We start from the raw sequence: 19969 nt of genomic DNA, 5'->3' as shown, positions 1-19969 counted from the left end.
ACACACACACACACACATATACATTCACACACACACACATATATATGTACACACACACACTATATTGCCAAAGGTATTGGGATGCCTGCCTTTACACGCACACTTTAATCTGGCATCCCAGTCTTCCCAGCTATAACAGCTTCAACTCTACTGGGAAGGCTGCCAACAAGGTTTAGGAGTGTGTCTATGGGAATGTTTGACCATTCTTCCAAAAGAGCATTTGTGAGGTCAGGCACTGATGTCAGACGAGAAGGCCTGGCTTGCAGTCTCTGCTCTAATTCATCTCAAAGGTGTTCTATTGGTTTGAGGTCAGGCCAGTGATGTTCCTCCACCCCAAACTCGCTCATCCATGTTTTTATGGACCTTGCTTTGTGCACTGGTGCATAGTCATGTTGGAAAAGGAAGGGGCCCTCCCCAAACTGTTCCCACAAAGTTGGAAGCATGAAATTGTCCAAAATGTCTTAGTATGCTGATGCCTTAAGAGTTCCCTTCACTGAAACTAAGGGGCCAAGCCCAACTCCTGAAAAACAAAACCCACACCATAACCCCTACTCCAACAAGCATTACCCTTGGCACAATCCAGTTAGGCAACCGCCAAATCCAGACACCTCCATCAGATTGTCAGACAGAGAAACGTGATTCATCACTCCAGAGAACATGTCTCCACTGCTCTAGAGTCTTGTGATGGCATGCTTTACACCACTGCATCCAATGCTTTGCATTGCACTTAGTGATGTAAGGCTTGGATGCAGCTGCTCGGCCATGGAAACCCATATCATAAAGCTCTCCTTGCAATGTTGTGCTAATCTGAAGGCCACGAAGTTTGGAGGTCTTTAGCTATTGACTCTGCAAACAGTTGGCAACTTCTGCGCACTGTGCGCTGACCCCGCTCTGTCATTTTGTGTGGATTACCACTTCGTGGCTGAGCTGCTGTTGTTCCCAGTTGCTTCCAGTTTGTTATAATACCACTAAAAGTTGACCATGAAATATTTAGTAGCAAGGAACTTTCACGAATGGACTTATTGCACAGGTTACAACCTATCACGGTACCATGCTTGAATTCACTGAATTCCGGAAAGCGACCCATTCTTTCACAAATGTTTGTAGAAGCAGTCTGCATGCCTAGGTGCTTGATTGTATACACCGGTAGCCATGGATGTGATTGGAACACCTGAATCCAATGATTTTTTTATGCTACTGAATTTTTACACTGCCAGCAGGAATGAGTTATTTGTTGTTAAGGAGTCAATGGCTCCAATAATTGTAGGGTGTGCACAGCCTTTATAATGACTATAGCTCAGAGTTCCCATTAGGGGGTACATAATATCCCTACACATTCATCATGTACCCCATACTTACGCACATCAAGAAGGCAGGATCTGGGACCCTTTAATGTTAAAGTGGCCTTCCAGATTCTGATAAGCTCCTGCCAGCAGATACCCACAAACACTGGTTTACAGTTGTGGGGAAGAGGCCCATGTCTTCTTTAACATTGGGAAAAAGTGTTTTGCCAGGGGACCCCACATGGCAAATCCCCCCCTCCGACACAGAGCATTTGGCCTGGTATGGTTCAGGAAAGAGGGCTGCACACTCGTCCCCCCTTTACTGGCCTGCCAGGCTGCATGCTAGTATGTTGGGGGTTTTTTTGGGGGGGGACGGGACATCACGCCATTTAGAAAAAATAAATTGGCATAACATCTCCCTTACAATCCATACTAGGGCCTATTATGTTTTTTTTTGGGAGGGGGGGCAATCCATGGATTTTTTTGGGCCTGGGATCCCTCTTAAAGTTCATACCAGACATGAAGGGCTTGGTATTGATTAGGGGGACCCCCACACTGCTTTTGTATTTTCAATGACAGCTCCTTTGTTTACATTTTGTTGTCAGCCAGAAATCAGAGGCTCTTTAAATGTATTAGTATCAAGAACATATCAGATGTGAACAAATCTCACTACATAATCACTCTAAAAATCAGTCAAACTAGTGTGAACCTAGCCAAAGAGTTTTCCTTAATGCTCACCTGTCCACTCTCCATACAGTGTGGCCCATGGGGAGCAACTCTGCTGGCACTGACTATTCTCCCAGTCAATTCATTCTTTCATCTTAAAATTCACAATTATCCAATGAGTAGGCTGTCTATCATACATTCCAATGCCTCCTTGCTTTCACCTGGTGACCTAGCCAGTAAAACACCACCTGTATTAGCGTGCCCCCACTCTGGATGAAAGAGCACAGAATGTACAGAAGACAGTAGCATTATCAGTCAGGGGGGTTGAGGTAGTTAGATGAACTAGCAGATTTAAATACACTAATAAATTGAAGCCAGTTTCTAGTTTAGACTTTATAATCAGTTGCAGCAAATATTTTTTTTGTTTTTGGCATAAAGGTTTTATGTGAATAAATAAAAGCTAATCGTTTTAACATCCCCTCCCGGTGTTAATTGGTTTGTCTGTCTCATCCAACATAAACTGATATATCCTGCTGGAGAGCTTGTGCTAAACAACAGGAGACTTGCCGGCTGGATCACCAGCTGAAAATAGAAGAAAGCCAAAAAAAGTAAACTAATACAGTTCATCACATCTAAGAATTAGTAAGCTGCAATACAATAAATGTTTGCTTTTGGGTTTAATACCGCTGTAACCTTTGACGGCCAAGATTTTCTTTCAGATATAATTTATAGCAACCTATGTACTCTAAGTCAGACAGAGGAATATGTAAAAAAATATGCACACATACACACACAATGTACACACACATATATATATATATATATACATATATATATATAATCCATCCAACAAAAGTCTTATATGTACAATTCCTTTAGCACACTTTAATGGGGAAAAAAATGGAGTAACGCAGCCCCAAAAGCCCACAGGACATATATCACAATACTGCTTCAAATCAGCACAAATTTAACAGACCTAGCTCTGATAGCTTCAAGATTGATAGCCTAACTGAAAGAAAAAAAGTGTACACTTGGCAGTACCAGGTGGTGTTCTCAGCAAGTGAGAGTTAAAGATAAATTGAAGGCATATGGCTTAAGCTGTTGCTGTCCTACAGCCTAATTTATTACTAATGCAGTGGGAACTAAGAGACAAATAAAAGGAATAGACAACGATCTGAGGGCAATGTGGTCCTCGTACATTTTTAAGATCAAGCCAGAATAATAAACTGCCTCTGGTACAACAATATAAACAGGAAACAAAACCACAGAGCATCAAATTGGAAGCCAAATCGTTTATACGGGTTACCACCATCTGATAAGACCTATTACTCAGACAATTTATGCTAATGTACATGGGTACCATTCTTAGACTACAATTTATCAAGCTCAAATTCCCTGCATTGGATAAGAATCCAGTGATGCAGCCGGTTCATGCTAATGTGTGATTGATGGGATTAACACTCTGTGAATCCTGGATGTAATGTTTATTAGCGATGCCAAATACAACTGTGAAATCCCCTGAAGCCTGCAAATAGACCCCTATTACACCTATAGTGATAGAACAGTCATGTGGCAGTAATGTTTAAGCAGGATTTTTCAGTGCAGAAAACTGGGGAAAAAATAATACTGTTAGTGAGCTGTTTAACATTTAGGAGTTGATTTACTAAATTAAAATAGGCTATTTAACTATGCAAGGGAAGTTGAACTTTGCAAAAAAACTTTCCAAAAAGCTTAGTGAATGTTGTGAAATTTCAGTTTGCAAAAAATACTCGACCGTGTGAAAAAGTAAAAATAAAAACTTTGCTACCGTATTTTCCGGCGTATAAGGCAACTGGGTGTATAAGACGACCCCCTAATTTTCCAGTTAAAATATAGGTTTTGGGCTATACTCGCCATATAAGGCTACCCCCCTTAAAAGGCAACACCATTTAAAAACATCAGATTTTTTAATTGATAATGGTTATGACTTACTGGTACTTAAAATCCTTCAAAATCCTCATGTTCATCATAAATTCATGAATGCCATCTTGTGATACATTTGTAAGACAGTCATCATATGGATCAAATTCCAAATCAGATGGTTACCGCAGGATGTGCGGTAATACGGTAGCTTAGGCTACATAAAGTATACAGTATATATACAGCCCGCTGGATGTGCAGTAATGTACATACAGTATACCGTGCATAGCCAAGCTGGCTCAAAACAAATGTACCTATGACAGATTAATCTGACAGCCCGCTGGAGGTGCGGAATATACAGTATACTGAGCCAAGCTGTTTCAAAACGTACCGGTACGTCCCTACTGTAATCAGACCACTGGATGTGTGTATGTACAGTAGCTGAGGCTACATACAGTATATGCTGGGCCAATCATGATGAGCGATGTATTCTAATGAATACAAAGCCTGTTCAGATTGTCTGAGGTTGTGACATCATCAGCCCACCTCTCTGACTCCGAGCAGGCTTTGTATTCATTAGTAGAATACATCACTCGCCGTGATTGGCCCTGTGTATACTGTATGTAGCCGCAGCTACCGTACATACACGCATCCAGCGGGCTGATTACAGTAGGGACGTACCGGTACATTTTGAAACAGCTTGGCTCAGTATACTGTATATACCACACATCCAGCGGGCTGACAGATTAATCTGTGATAGGGACATTTGTTTTGAGCCAGCTTGGCTCAGCGTGGTATACTGTATGTACAGTATTACCACACATCCAGCCAGCTTGGCTCAGCACAGTATACTGTATGTACAGTATTACCACACATCCAGCCAGCTTGACCCAAAAAAACTCAAGGTTCACATTTTATACCCCGCGTATAAGATGACCCCCAATTTTTGGGGTATATTTTTAAGTATAAAAAGTAGCCTTATACGCCAGAAAATACTGTAGTTTGATGATAAAAATCAGCACAGCTTTACCTCATTCACTAACCTCTGGGGTAAATTTCCTTGAAAAGTGTATAGTTGCAAACATCCCTTGCAATGTGTAAAGTCTGTTTGCCTTTAGTAAGACAACCCCCAATTTTTTTCTGTTGTATATGTGCTGGCTAGGTCTACAAATATGTTGTCCAAAACTTTCAAAAGCATAACTTGGTTCTGATCAGACCAGATGTGAGATAATGTACTATTTCATATTTGTTTAAGTATTGTGAATTGTGAATATCCACACATGCATGTGTGAAACTATTTCCTTGGATTTCATCTCACAGGCAGACTGTCTAGAACTATGGCAGTTCCACCAATGCACAGTATGTTATTGCTACAGATTAAAATATATTTCAATATATAAAAGTGATAACGAGCACAAAAAACTATGAAGATCAATAGCACCGGCCAAAAATCTCTTGAAGTAACCTGTAAAAAATGTAATCAATTTATCTTAAAGAGGGCTTCCATATTCTGATAAGCCCATCAGCAGCCCCCCACATCCACCAGGCCAGGGTTTGTGGTGAAAAGGCACTTGTCTTCAATACCCAACCCTCATTAAGGATAAGGGTCTTTTATGTATTTTTAGTGGGGGCACTATGCATTCTTTTCTTGTTGTGTGTGTGGAGTACCCATTAACATCTATAGCAGACCTTCATCTAAGATAAGGGAGGCATGGCTATGTGTTTCAAGGCTGCCCAGCCTCTGTAAACAGGCATGAAAAAGAGGTAGCATAACTACATGTTTCAAGGCCACCCTGCCTCTTTGTCAAGAGGCTTGACAAAGAGGAAGGGTGACCTTGAAATGTGCAGCCACGTAATTTCATTCCCCATTGTCTTTTATGCTGTCTGATGCTTCTGACACCTTTGGCATACCCAGACAATGGCAGTTTCCTACATTTTCTGGTCTGGAATCTCCATTACCATAGCTGAGAAAGAGAAATCTGCCTGACTGAGGCTATACGATAAATGCTTTTTCTCTTTTTAAATGTGAGTTGCCATTTGTCCTCTCCTTATTTACCAAATGCGCCTTCCAGTGTTCTTTTTCTGTTTTGCTGGCTTAGAGATTTGTCCAGTCCCTGTGAGGAGCTATCATGAATGTATAGCAGCTAGTACGGAGTTAACTCTGGGTGTACCATACATGGACTTTAGCTGACTTTTTTTTTTTGCTTTTGCCTTTGTTCACCAGGTCAGTGACCAGTCCCCCATGCCTCTTATTTGACAATGCATTGCCAATTAGCCTTCACAATGGCCACTGCTTTTTTTAACATTCAGCTCCCACTGACTTCAGTAGGCTTTGGTACCAGTGCCTGAACTTCAGTAAAGTTCACAGATTCCACCTTGAACTGAACCCAGGTATGTTCTGCTCATCACTACTTCTGACAGTGCACATTTTCTTTAAGGTGAAAAAAAAAGACTGGAGAATCTAGCATGAGATCCAGAGCGCTTGGTGACTGTTTCATAAACAGGCAAAAAAAAGTATGGTCTGTGACGAACAGAAGCATAGCTCAGAGATGAATATACATTTGTAAAACACATTTTTGTTGAATTTTATTCTCCTGATATCCAGAATTATCATTTTATTTTTTGATCCCATTAAAATGTAAAAAGTCTCACAGAGGCACTCATTGATAATGTTATTTACATTAACCTTATCATATTTACTAGTTTATAGTCACATAGTCTATATTATAATACCATACAAGCCAGAAGAATCCAAACTGCAGCATGTTGTATTTTTAAAACAGGAAAAGCAAATGGAAAGTAATGCAAAGGTTTTCTTGCACAGGCAGAAAAGCCAATAAATCTCATAATGTGGTGCTGCTAGCTGACAAATGTAAAACAAAAAGGTAACTATTCCTAATGTATATGGCTTTAATCTTTTGAAAAGGAGAAATGATTTTTAGGTAACTGCCACTCTTAAATGTCAGACATAGTTGTGAATACTACATCCATTCAGTTATGAACCGTTTCCCTGCCAGCACCATTAATTTAATAGCAGAACAACACCATCACTTGCACGCCGGCACCATTAAATTAACAGTGCTGTCTTTGAAGCCTATTACAGTCTCAAAGTCATTCAGCATGCCCTTGTAATCAAACTAAGCTTCAGTATCCCTGCAGCAAGGGTGGATGTGATTCGGTAGCTTGATCATCTCTATAAAGCCTAAAAAAAAAGTTTACTTTTCTAGGCACTACAACCATTTGGAAACTGTGAACCTGGAAGTGCTCTGTGATAAGTCCTTCTGGAATTATTTTCAAGTGTAGATCAATTTTTTTTCTCCAATAGAAATTTTTATTTGTACATGTAATAAACAGCAATCTGGAGTAAGCTCTAATTAAATCTCTGTGATATGCTTAATCAATCTGAAGACCTCTTTTCAAAAAAATTTAATCAATGGGCACTCCCCCAAATATGCAGCATGGTTCCTTTGTCTTTACCACATTTCCAACATACTGTATATCAGGGGATGATGGAAACCATTTCTTTAATTTGGCTGCAGTGGCATACCAGTTGGTTAAAAGCTTGTATAATGTCTCCTGGAATCTATTTTATGAGCTAAAATACAAGCATTTGTCCACTGTTCATCTGTAAAGGTAGTGTTGAATGCCAATTCCCAATCTGAAAGAAATCTGACTTTATCCTCTTTAGCTGAATTTTGTAACCATTTGTATATTAAAGTCGTTGTTTCTACCACTAGTCCTTTTAAGCAATTGGATTTAAAGGGAATCAATGATCTGAAAAATTCTTCCCAGTGGAAGAATGGATATAGGTGTGTAGTTGGACATACTGTAAGTCCAATGGGTAAGGACAGGTGAGGTTAACTCACCCTTCGATTTTTCAAAGCTTTTACATTTACCTCTTTCTATACAGTGTGTAACTACTAAAGGAGTTCTGGTATCTTTAGTTGCAGTTTTGTTCAGAACCCGGCTGGGGATGAAGTCTGGGTTATGTACTATAGGAGTTAACGGCCCAGAAGAGGAAGATATGTCATGCATTTTAGAAACCCTGTGGAACACTGCTGGAGTAGGTTCAATCAACGGACGATGTTTTGCTTGTGGTGGGCATGTATCCCATGGAACCCATGGTAAAAATTTATGTAGGGTGAAGCTTCCCAGGATCTCTAGGCCTACCCAGCCTTTATTGTCTTTGTGACAATTCCAATCAACTACTCTAGCTAAGTGTGTTGCAAAAAAATGAGCATTCCTATGCCACCTGTAGTTTTAGATTGAGAGAATAGTTGTAAGTTGATTCTTGGTCTTTTTATGGGACCAAATAAAGGTGCAAACAACTGAATGTAGTTGCTTAAAGAAGCTGGTAGGTATGTCAATAGCTAGTATATGAAAATTATATTAAATCCTAGGTAGAATTGTCATTTTAAAGTGTTACTAAACCCAAAACAGTAAAATCAGTCTGTATATGCAGTAAACCATGCTTATTATACTCACTATGGAAACTAGGGAGTTAATCCTCTGCATTGTGTAAAAAGGCTATTTGATCCTGTTTTCTCTGCCCCTCCTCTTGTTCAAATGTCTACATCTTATCTCCTGATAAGACAGACTGAACCCATAGCGACATGCACATGCTCAGTTTAATGTGGATTGCTAGAAGTTTTTTTTTTTTTTTTCTTGGGAGACTGCATTTGATCAGCACAGGCCAATCAGCATTGTCCAGACAGAGGTCATGGGTTTTGCATCCTCCTAGAGCAAAAAGAAAACTCCTCCTACAAGCTTTAACCAGTGCTTTGCTGAACACTGATAGCAGACACAAATCTGCTCTAACTGTTGATGAGAAAAGGTATTTAGCAGTTTATATTTACTAAAATAATTGCACTTCCATTTTCTGTGGGGGACCAGATATGGTGAATGCAGGGTTGTGGATTTAGTAACACTTTAACTGCTACGCCCAACCAAACCATGAGAAGGGTTTCATCACCCAATTATTAAGATCCTGGGAAACTCTATTTAGAAGGGGTTTATAGTTAGTTTGAAAAGGTTGGCTAAGTTAGATGTGATCCACACCCCCAGATAGTTGAGAGCCTTGGGTACCCCTTTGAATGGGCAGTTTCACTGTGTTCCCTGCAAAATAATCTGCGGAACAGATACATTAAGGGCCTCTGATCTAGTGTAATTTATCTTTAGGTTAGATACACTATATTGCCAAAAGTATTGGGACACCTGCCTTTACACGCACATGAACTTTAATGGCATCCAAGTCCTAGTCCAGAGGGTTTAATATTGAGTTGGTCCTCCTTTGCAGCTATAACAGCTTCAACTCTTCTGGGAAGGCTGTCCACAAGGTTTAGAAGTGTGTCTATGGGAATGTTTGACCATTCTTCCAGAAGCGCATTTGTGAGGTCAAGCACTGATGTTGGACGAGAAGGCCTGGCTCACAGTCTCCACTCTAAATCATTCCAAAGGTGTTCTATCGGTTTGAGGTCCGGACTCTGTGCACGTCAGTCAATTTCCTCCACCCCAAACTCGCTCATTCATGTCTTTATGGACCTTGCTTTGTGGAACAGGAAGGGGCCATCCGCAAACTGTTCCCACAAAGTTGTGAGCATGAAATGTCCAAAATAGCTTGGTATGCTGGCGCTTTAAGAGCTCCCTTTGCTGGAACTAGGGGGCAAAGCCCAACCCTTGAAAAACAACCATTACCCCCCCTCTACCAAACTTTACACTTGGTACAATGCAGTCAGACAAGTACTGTTCTCCTGGCAACTGCCAAACCCAGAAGTGTCCATCGGATTGGATGAAGCTGCTCAGCCATGGAAACCCATTCCATGAAGCCCTCTACACACTGTTGTTGTGTTAATCTGAAGGCCACACAAAGTTTGGAGGTCTTTAGCTATTGACTCTGCAGACAGTTGGCAAATTTCTGCCCACTGTGCACTTCAGCATGCGCTGGCCCTACTCTGTCATTTTATGTGACCTACCACTTCGTGGCTGAGTTTCTGTTGTTCCCAGTTTCTTCCACTTTTGTTAAAACACCACGAACAGCTGACCGTCGAATATTTAGTAGCAAGGTAATTTCACGGATGGACTTATTGCACAGGTGGCAACCTATCCCGGTACCACACTTGAATTCACTGAGCTCCTGAGAGCGACCCATTCTTTCACAAATGTTTGTAGAAGCAGTCTGCATGCCTTGGTGCTTGATTTTATATACATGTGGCCATGGAGGTGATTGGAACACCTAAATCCAATGATTTGGAGGGGTGTCCCAATATTTTGGGCAAAATAGTGTATGTGGTATTGCTGGTGTGATGCAGGAGGATGGAACTCAGGTATTCACCTTGTTCAGCTCTGAACATATGGATTCCACCATGCACCATGCTAGCAGGTATGTGGTGGTACTAAAGACACCTGTTGAGACCACTAATCAGCCAATCCTCTGCAGCAGCTGAGGGGAGCCAAAGCGTCTGCATCATGTACTGAACTGAATTGAAATACGTTATTTACAAAGATCTTTTTTTACCAGCAGTATACAGCATAAGTAAGAGGAGGGTGAAGCATTTAGAGCAAATTAATATTTAGCCTTTACTTACACTTTAAAATAACAAAAAAATTAGAGTTTTGATATAAATGTAAATTCCAGATATTACAGTACAGAATACAGGAACTGAATCTTAAACCATAGGTTATATGCTGCTACCTTCAGATGACTAGACACTGGAAAAAGCTTTGCTGGGCCCTATCTTAGCCAGATTTGTCAACTGCCTGTCTTAACCTCCCTGGCGGTATTCCCGAGTGTAGCTCGGGGTGAAATTTCAGTACCAAAAGCGGTATCCCCGAGCTACAGTCGGGCTTACCATGCGGCGTTGCTCAGGGATTCCCTGCAGCGCTTACCTTGTCCTTCGCTCCCGCAATGTCCCTCCTGCAGCGTCCCTGGCCATCTCCTCCAGCCGATGCCGGCATCCGGCTTCTGTGTTTCGGTCCCTGTGACATCGGGACGTACGGGGGCCGAAACCGGCGGCAAATTTAAAAATTTTAAAAACTGTCTTTTTTGGTAAACGAATATTACATAGCAAAACATTGCTGTTTCAAAGCATTTCACATACATTTTGTCCCTAGTGCTTTGTCCTGTGCCCTGACTGCATTTTGACTGTTCTTTCTGACTGGAAACTTAGAAAAGTCCAAAAAGCGTCCTTTTAGGTCAAAAGCAGTTTTAGACCGGCTAGAGAACAGCGATAGTAAATCAGAACCACTTGCAGAATTGAGTGATAATGATTTTGGGGAAATTCGTCATCAGACACTGAAAACGATTTTGCGACTTTGCTCAGCGATAAGCGAACTTGGCGCTATATTTCAAATTTCAATGTTTTTGGTTTGAATATATTATTGAATTAAATTTATTATTATATTATTTTTTATGATTATTTATTAAATTATAATTTATGATTTTGTGTTTCAAGTTTAATCATATCCGGAATGTTTACTAGACTCTTGTTCGGACAGATTTCAGTGAGTTATTCCTAAAAATTACAGGCCTACAATAAAAAAAACTACATATTTCCATGCAAAATAATGGTACCGCTTTCAGCACCAAAAATCTGAAATAATCATACCGCCAGGGAGGTTAAAGTGGTTGACAGTACAAGAGTACTGGCCCTTGTACTGTACTGCGTCCTGATTCTAGACAGTAGAACGCAATACATCATACTCGTGACAAGATAATATAATTGGTGACCCAAAATACCATAATGAGTGTGATACTCCTCGAGTACTTTCCCTCTTCATATCTGCATAGAGATGGTAGTTTAGATAAGCATTCAAGTTTCGAATAAGACAATTCATTACAATACTAAGAAGCCTATTTCTAAAGGTGTTTACCTTGTATCTGCATTTTGCCCTAAAGAGGTGTTGGATTTTCTTAAAGCAGCAGCATGGCAACAGTAAGGCCCTAAAGCCTAGTACACACGATCAGAAAATAGTACAAAAAATACTGCTTTCAAAACGATTGTACGATAATTTAATTGTTAGTACACAGCTTTCATTCTAAATTATTTGAAGGGAGAAGCACAAAAATGTTTCTATCGTACGATTTCCGTTTAATCAGAACAGTTTTCATCCGAAAATACAATACATCACTTTCAAATTTTTATTCTGTCATTCATCCGATATTCTTATTGTGTGTACATTGCTTAAGACTGCTTTATAATTGGGTCTTCAAGTATTATTTATTGATATAAATATTGAAACCAGCATGACCAATGACTAGAAGGGGACCTGTAATCCATCACTGCAGATGTGCCCAAGGCAGCTAGTCTCCAACGGTCCCCTCAAAAGGATCTCATTAGTAGCAAACTCTCTCCTGTATCCTGAGAAAACCCTTTGGTGGGTAACCAAAATCGGAAGTGCTCACATCGTGCACAAAGAGACATAAACTTTATGGCTAAGCTAATCTGCCTGGGTTTGGTTTGTAAATAGTTTGAATCTTGAGAACATTGCAATGAGCTCTGTTGAAGTTCACGGGGGGGGGTATTTTTTATTAAATTCTAACCAATTGAAGGATTAACAAGGAAGGTATAGTCAAACCACATGGTGGCTGCGAGCCCACATTTTTAAGGAAAAGGGCTGGGTTACACATTCCTCCAAATTATTAGCTTTTTTTGATTACTCTGGCCAGGAGAAAACACTATGCACTGCACTTTAGGTGTTTCATATTTCTGGTGGTAAACCTGCAAAGTTTAGCTTTTATGATTTTTTTGGCATGCTCATTGTCACATTTCAACAACTGTTTTTCCCCAATTTTTTGCGGTCACAAAAGAATAGTAGACGTGCCGGAGTTATGTTTTGTTCAGTTAATTGTTGAATGAACAAATATGATATTTGGAGAAAACAAAAGCGTCAGTCACCTATAATATTTAAAGTCAGGGAAACCATTATATTTTACTTAATTTCTCATAAATACAATATAAATTATAACAAAACCAACTTTTTTTTCTTTGTTTGCTGACAGAATGTATTTACAAAAGAGAAGAATATATGGTTACCAATCCATGTTACTGTATCATTCAACAGGCTTTGAGAACCCCACGATTAACAAGAAGTGTACACCCTGTGTGCTAGAAGATTAAGGGTAGACACATCATAGTGATATGTGAACATTTTATTCACCCCTTTAAAGGTATTTAAAAAGAAATATAGTGTAAAAGTCTAATGCACTGTCTACTAAATCTAGGGTGTGATAACAGCTTTCTAAAGTGAGTTTATTTTTATCCAAATTTGTGAGAATAGATAGCAAAATATTGTAGATTTCATACACTTTACAATATAAATGCACCGCCACTACCTAAAGGGCACATATAGGGTTTTATTCACTAAAACTGGAGAGTGCAAAATCTAATGCAGCTGTGCATGGTAGCCAATTCTAACCTCAGCTTGTTCAATTAAGTATTGACAATAAAACCTGGAAGCTGATTAGTTTGTATACAGCGCTGCACCAAATTTTGCACTCTCCAGTTTTAGTAAATCACTCCACAATGTTCTCAGTGATTACATATTTTAAGCCTATTAATGCATTGTTAACTTAGCCCCGGTTCACACTGCTGCAACTTATCATGCGACTTGCGACACAAAGTTGTATGACAAGTCAAAACAAATTAATTCCAATGTGACTAAAGTCACAGCAACAAAAAAAGAAAGGGTCCTGCACTACTTTTCTGTGAGGCTGGTACGACTAGAGTGTCATAGACTGCAATGTTAAATCACAAAACTTGCAAAGAAATCGCAAGCAAGTCGCACAACTTTGGTGTTGCAGTGTGAATGTAGCCTTAAAGGGATTGTAACGGTTTAAATATTTTTTTTTAAAACAACAAACATGTTATACAATGGTATTGCACAGAGCAACCCCAAAACTCCTCTTCTGGAGTCCTCCGCTTGCTATGAGTGCACATGTGTGTGCTCGGTCCTGAGCCAAGCTGCGAGAGTCCATAGACACATGCAGCGTGGTTTGCCCCCTATCCCCCCCACTCTCTGCTCACAGGATTTGATTAACAGCAGCAGGAGTCAAAGGCTCCCACTGCCTCAGCAAAGCCTGTGAGAGTGGAGGGAGAGGAGAGAGACTCTACAGATGGGCACAGCGCTGGATCCATCCTTAGCAGGGTGAGGGGGTGATACGAATACTGGGACATATTTTACCTTAAAGTGTTACTAAACCCAGGACCCTGCATTCACTCTATCTGGTCTCTCACAGTACACACTACATGGAAATGCAATTATTTTAGTAAATATAAACTGCCAAATACTTTTTCTCATCAGCAGTTAGAGCAGTCTTGTGACTTCTTTCAGTGTCCAGTAGAGCACTGGTTAAAGCTTGTAGACAGAGTTTTCTTTCTACTCTAGGAGGATGTACAATCCCTGACCTTTGCCTGGACAGTGCTGATTGGCCCTCTGCTGATCACATGCACTCTGCCAAGAAAAAAAAAACTCTCTAGCAACACACTCCAAACTGAGCATGTGCAGAGTGTCTCCATTAAATGTCTTATCAGGAGATAAGAGGGAGAGACTGAAAGAAGGGGAGGATCAAAGAAGTCAGGATCAAACAGCATTTTTAAACAATGCAGAGGATTCACCCCTTAGGTTCCACAGTGAGTATAACAAGTATGCTTTTCTGCATATAGACTGATTTTACTTTTGTGGGTTTAGTAACACTTTAATGCAGGGAATGCATTATGCTAAACATATATTGACTCTACAGCCACTTTAACGTAATCCTTGAAGTGATTTAATTTTGTAAATGCTTGTGTTTCCATATTTTTGTTATTATATTAAAAAGGACGTTTTTTAGATTATCCCCTGCATTCAGGCTGTGTTTCTGCTTAAGTGAGCCTGTGCCCATTCTATGTATATTAAACTACGTACATATTTCTAATGATGTATAAATGAGCATTAAATCTAGACCTGTAGCTGCATGTATTGTGGAGAAATATGTCCTCAAATTCACAGCTGAAGCACTGAAATCACATCTCTTCTTCCCTTTTTTTTTCTATTGCATCAGGGACTTTCCTTTACTTGATGAGTAAGCCATGCTAAATGCCATTAGTCTGTCCAGTGAGACTAAATGGCCAGCAAGGGCATTCTCTTAGAATGGCAAAAGTGGGTACAAACCTTTGGGACCACTTTCGTGGGATTGCGGCCGCCACCCGCCCTCCCCTCTCAAATGGGCTTGTTTGTAGTGGTAAATGGTGGGTTTGTCATGTGTGAGAAAATTTGGTGTTGGCCCCTTTAAATTTTGTTAAGCAGAATTCCTGGGATCCAATTGGGAGTCACGGAAGTTTCTGGAGCATTGGCTGACAGAATATAAGGGGCACCTGGATCATTTGGATCAGTGGCCAGCCTGAAAGCAGAAGAGCTCCTCCCCCCCCCCTTTTTTTGTCGTGCGCACTTTGTAAGGTGCTGTCACCCTGGAGCCAGGGGGGACATTCTCGGCAGTGCAGATGTTTTATGTGATGGCTCGAGTTCCAATAACTGAGGCAGAAGAAGGTGTTATATTATATTTTGCATGTCTGAATTTCATCAACGGTTATTGTAGTTTTGTACATGGTTTATTTTGTGTAATACCAAAATAGTGCCGCAATTTCTCGCCATAATCTGCCTAATGGTTTCTTTCTTAATGGTCGTATTTGGGGAATGTTCTGGTCATGGGGGGGGGATGCAGTCTGCAATCCCACAGAGGGTGGCAGTTGATGAAGCCTAGCCACAAAGCTAGGAAAAATAAGTTGCAAAGTGAAATTAAATTAGAAAGACAGAGAAGAGGCTTTTATGGCAAAAAATATATTAGCATGCATCTTGCAGTGCCTAGTCCTTAGATCACTATACTTTTATACCTTTGCATGATGACTTGGAAACTTCAAGATGGCTGTGAATTGACAGGGTCCTCGCAGGTCTTGAAGACTCCATCACTGCATGGTGATACCACAATGAAGGTCAGCAACAAGACTGGTGATGGTAGGCCCAGGCTGTGGTAGTGGATCGCCATTCTCCACCAATGTAACAGGAAGGGATACACAATGGTGGAGTAAGGTAAGGTAAAAGGGTTTAACAAAGTTTTTTTTTTTTTTTTTAAATTAAACAATTGGTGAATGAACGGAAGCAAGTAGACGGGAGAGAGTATGGTAAGGAAGGGGATTTTATTTTTTTAGGCTTTAAGTACATGGGCTTTTGCCACTAATAACACAAAATATTGTGAGTTGAAAGTCAAACAGGTTTTGTTTCCCCTTTAAGATGTTCAGTGCTGATAGTGAATTGAAAACATGTTATATTCATTTGACTAGTAGCCAAGACTATTTTGTAAAGAAATGTAATAAAAATTAATTAAACAAAATAGCTCATCCCATCTTTCTTAGCTATAATTTACATTCCTTTTCAAAAACAGTCTATGTCCTATTGATTTTTAATAGCGTGACATGCAATTAAGTATAATAGCTGATTTTCTAACAGACTCTGCAATTGCTATGTACAACGGAATACTAAATGAACTTCTGTAACATCTGCAATTTTAAATTAACGCATTCATTGAGGTATTTTTTTTCATCAGCAGACTTCAAAGAGGCTTGCAAAGTAACAAATGTAACATATCATTTGTATCCTGAAAGCATTTGGTATAAAAATTGAAAACAAGTCCAATTAAATTATGCCATTTACAGACTGAATTTTAATAACCGGACTGCATGCATGACATGGCATGACCAACTCTGAGATTTGGGTTGGTCAAAGAGGTTTTCCAGCCTGCAGGAATCTAAGGGAAGATGGTCAAATGCAGTCTGAAGGATTCATTCGTGAAGAGCTGGCCTGTGATTTCTGGTGTTACTCAGAGTGTCCACTGGAAAAAGGAAAGAGGGAGGTGGGAGAACCCTTATAGTATACTAAATTGTTTCAAAAAGGATGGATGATTCAAAGTGGTTCCACAATAGGAATGACTTGCTATGGTCACTCCATAGGGTAGCAACATGCAGCTTTCCAAGTATATGGGTGGAGAAAACCTGTCTGAACCCAGGATAAAGGTGGTCACTCTCTATGCCTGAAAGATTCCCATCCAGAGTTTTCTGCGGGGCTCTAAGGTGCCCAAAGTTATACATTTAGGAACACGTCAAACTCATCTGCATAAGGAACATTACATGTCTTTTATTTCACCAAATAAAACAAGTTTTGTGGTTATAACTGTTCCTCACTTCACAAGGATATCTGTAGGTAAAAGTTCCTTAGGGAATATTGCATATTAAGAATAGCCAAGAAGCTTAATAAAATCAGTACTAAAAGGATAATAATGCATAGGGTCACTAACACAATTGTAAGTTAAAATATATCCTGTAACACTATAAGTTATAGGATGGAAAAAAAACAATATAAATTATAGATGGACTAAAGGTTATAACTCTACCTTGAGCTTACTGTAATATGATTGAGAAGTGGGAAATGTACAGAAACAAGATACTTTGTGACAACACAGTCAAACAGTGAAGAGCCTAAATTGGAACGATAACTAGTTTGGCCAATAGCTGGGGTGCCAGCTGTGGAGTTATATATTGTTGAAATGTACTGTAAATAAATCCTGCAAGAGGTATATTGATTATAAAGGGTGTCTAGCACAAGTATGAAAATAAGGAAACAAAAAACATTTACTAAGTTCTCTGAGTCTTTTTTTTAATCAAAGTATCCAAAAGTATATGTTGCTTTCTGGATAAGATTAAAACCTGCATCCTACGATAACAGCTGGAGACTGCAGGACTAAATCTTATTGGACAATACAGGCAGTTGTTATTTCAGACCAAATTAAAGGTGGACTCCACACCACGCAGTTTTGGACTGAGTAAGCAAGGGTTAGATAATCTTTTAAGTTTTGGTTACTCTGTCACTGTTGGTGACATGTTTTCTCACTTCCTATTAGTAGGAAAAGACACATGTCCCCATTGGAAGATGTCCTTACATCACCCTTTCCAGTAACAACGGTCAACGAAGGGGCACATTTTAGCTGGAGTTGTATGTAAATGAGAACACATTTTTAAAGTAGGTATCAAATATGTTATCCGAAGCTATTTTAAGGTGATGGTCGCCAGGAATATAAAGATGAATTTTCCTAACATAGATAGGATTAAAACCTGACAAAGGATGTAACCTTTCTCCACTCCATCACAAAATGAGAAAAATATTTGGCTGGAGTGCCAATAATGAACTTGCCTCCCGTTGTCCTCACATAAAAAACACTCTTATTCTGTCTTATTCTGTCGACTTTGTAATTATAGTGTTTAGCAGTGGAGCTACAATTTGTAAGACAGGCAGACATATTAGGAAACAAGAGAAGATCTTTCTAAAGCAATGAGATATCCCCACTTAAACAGCTGTAATTGCAAAAGGTTTTCCTTCACCTTCTGAGTCCCATGACAGCTTCAAAATGTTGGACTTTTGTACTTTCTGTACCAGAGACAACAGAACCTATAGAGAGTTTGAAACTCCCACAGGGGGAGATACAGACAGTAATAAAACAAGGGTTCTGCATTCTATCCAAAACTAGAAAAAAAGGACTTATACTTTAAGTTTAACTCCCATGTAAAAGTATTCAGTGAGCTGCTGATACTATCCTGCAAATACTGCAACTGTGCCTAAAGGAAATCTATGAGGACAGATACGTAGGGCTGCTGTTGCCAACAATGTTTGTAAAGGCACAACTTCTGGGACAGTATTTCTGATCCTTACTTCAAAATAGCCATTGACTTGGAACTTGCTCTATGACTGTTCCAGACCATGACTCGCCAGGATAACAGCATCATATCTTGCATCTTGTTAAGCCAAGCCTGCAATGGTAGCTATCATATTTCTGATTTTGTGCTGCCTGGGTCCCTGTCCCCATGTGACCATTTTAAAAATGAAAAGCAATAATGTGCATGAGAGAGATGAAGAGCATTACATCATTAACTTCATCCTATACATGCACCATATGAAACAACACACCCTTCTAGCAAAATCTTAGGAAAAAGCTTTTTTTCGCCTTGGAAAACAACTCATTTTGTACGGCTTGTGCGTGAATTAAAGCACACGACATCATAAGCTTCATCTTATGCATGGCAATATGACATCTTGTAGTTACAGGATTTCTATGAAGGCAATGGTAAAATTGGCTTCTCATGGGGCATCTGTGTGGCCGGGGCAAGCCACCACTGCCTTCAGGGAAATCAGAAAGTGGTCAATAAAAAAGGTAAGTAAGGGTTTGTTCACACTTGACTAATTTCTAACTCTTGCCAAATGCCCTTATAGCGTTTGCCAGGTGTTAGACAGGCATTTGAGGAAGCATTTTTAACGCTCCTCAAGTGCTCCCCAAACGCCCTGTGCATGTTTTGAGGCAGTTGATAGGCGTTTGCCAAGCGTTAAAACCACACCACCAATGCCTATAATGAAGTTTAATGGTATTAACGCTCTGCAAATGCCTTGCAAAGGCCTGACATGCGTTTGAGGAGCATCACCATAGACTTGAATGGGAGGCTTCAACGCCTCCTGACTTGACATAAGGGCCCTGATTCACTATTGGGCGTGGGCGCATATTTATGGGCTTAAGCCCAATTTTCATGGGCGTCCGTCATTTTTTACCCTGCAACCTAATTCACTATTGAGCAGAGCCCATAAGCAGATGCCCAATCTAATTCACAAAAAGACACACGCCCGAAATCAGACTCACAAAACAGACTTGCTAAGAAGCACGTCTAAAACCATGAAAAATCACTGCAGAGACATGTTCACTTAGAAATTTGCTTTGCCAAATATCAGGACTTCACTTTAAACAATATCTGCTATTTCCAAAAAAATTAAGAATGTGTTAAAAATCGTTTTTTTCAAGGAAATCGACACAGTAAAAATCTAGAAGCCCGTGCAGTGTCTTTGGCAGATACAACTGAGCATGTGCAGAACACCTTTTAGACTTCTGCCATGGGCGTTTGCTTTTTAGCCACTGACTAATAGTGAATCTTACTGTGGATTCCTCTGACAGCCGGCACTCGCTCGCGTCTATTGTGTTTAATAAACAGCACTCGGCATATCTTCATGTAATCTAACTAGATTTCCTTAGTTCTAGTGATTCTATTTTTGTTTCT

The 19969-nt window shown here is 39.9% G+C and overlaps 1 protein-coding gene across 1 annotated transcript in view; it reads right to left on the bottom strand.

The window, feature by feature from the left end:
* The window catches only part of PUDP (pseudouridine 5'-phosphatase), a 365717-nt gene that overhangs the window by 252405 nt on the left and 93343 nt on the right, over window positions 1–19969 (bottom strand). The window lies entirely within an intron of this gene.

Source organism: Staurois parvus, unplaced genomic scaffold, assembly GCF_062004578.1.
Source record: "Staurois parvus isolate SC_StPar_1 unplaced genomic scaffold, SC_StPar_1.0 ptg000695l, whole genome shotgun sequence".
Taxonomy (NCBI): domain Eukaryota; kingdom Metazoa; phylum Chordata; class Amphibia; order Anura; family Ranidae; genus Staurois; species Staurois parvus.
Note: the sequence above shows the minus strand (reverse complement) of the source record. Positions and strands in the feature narration are given on the sequence as shown.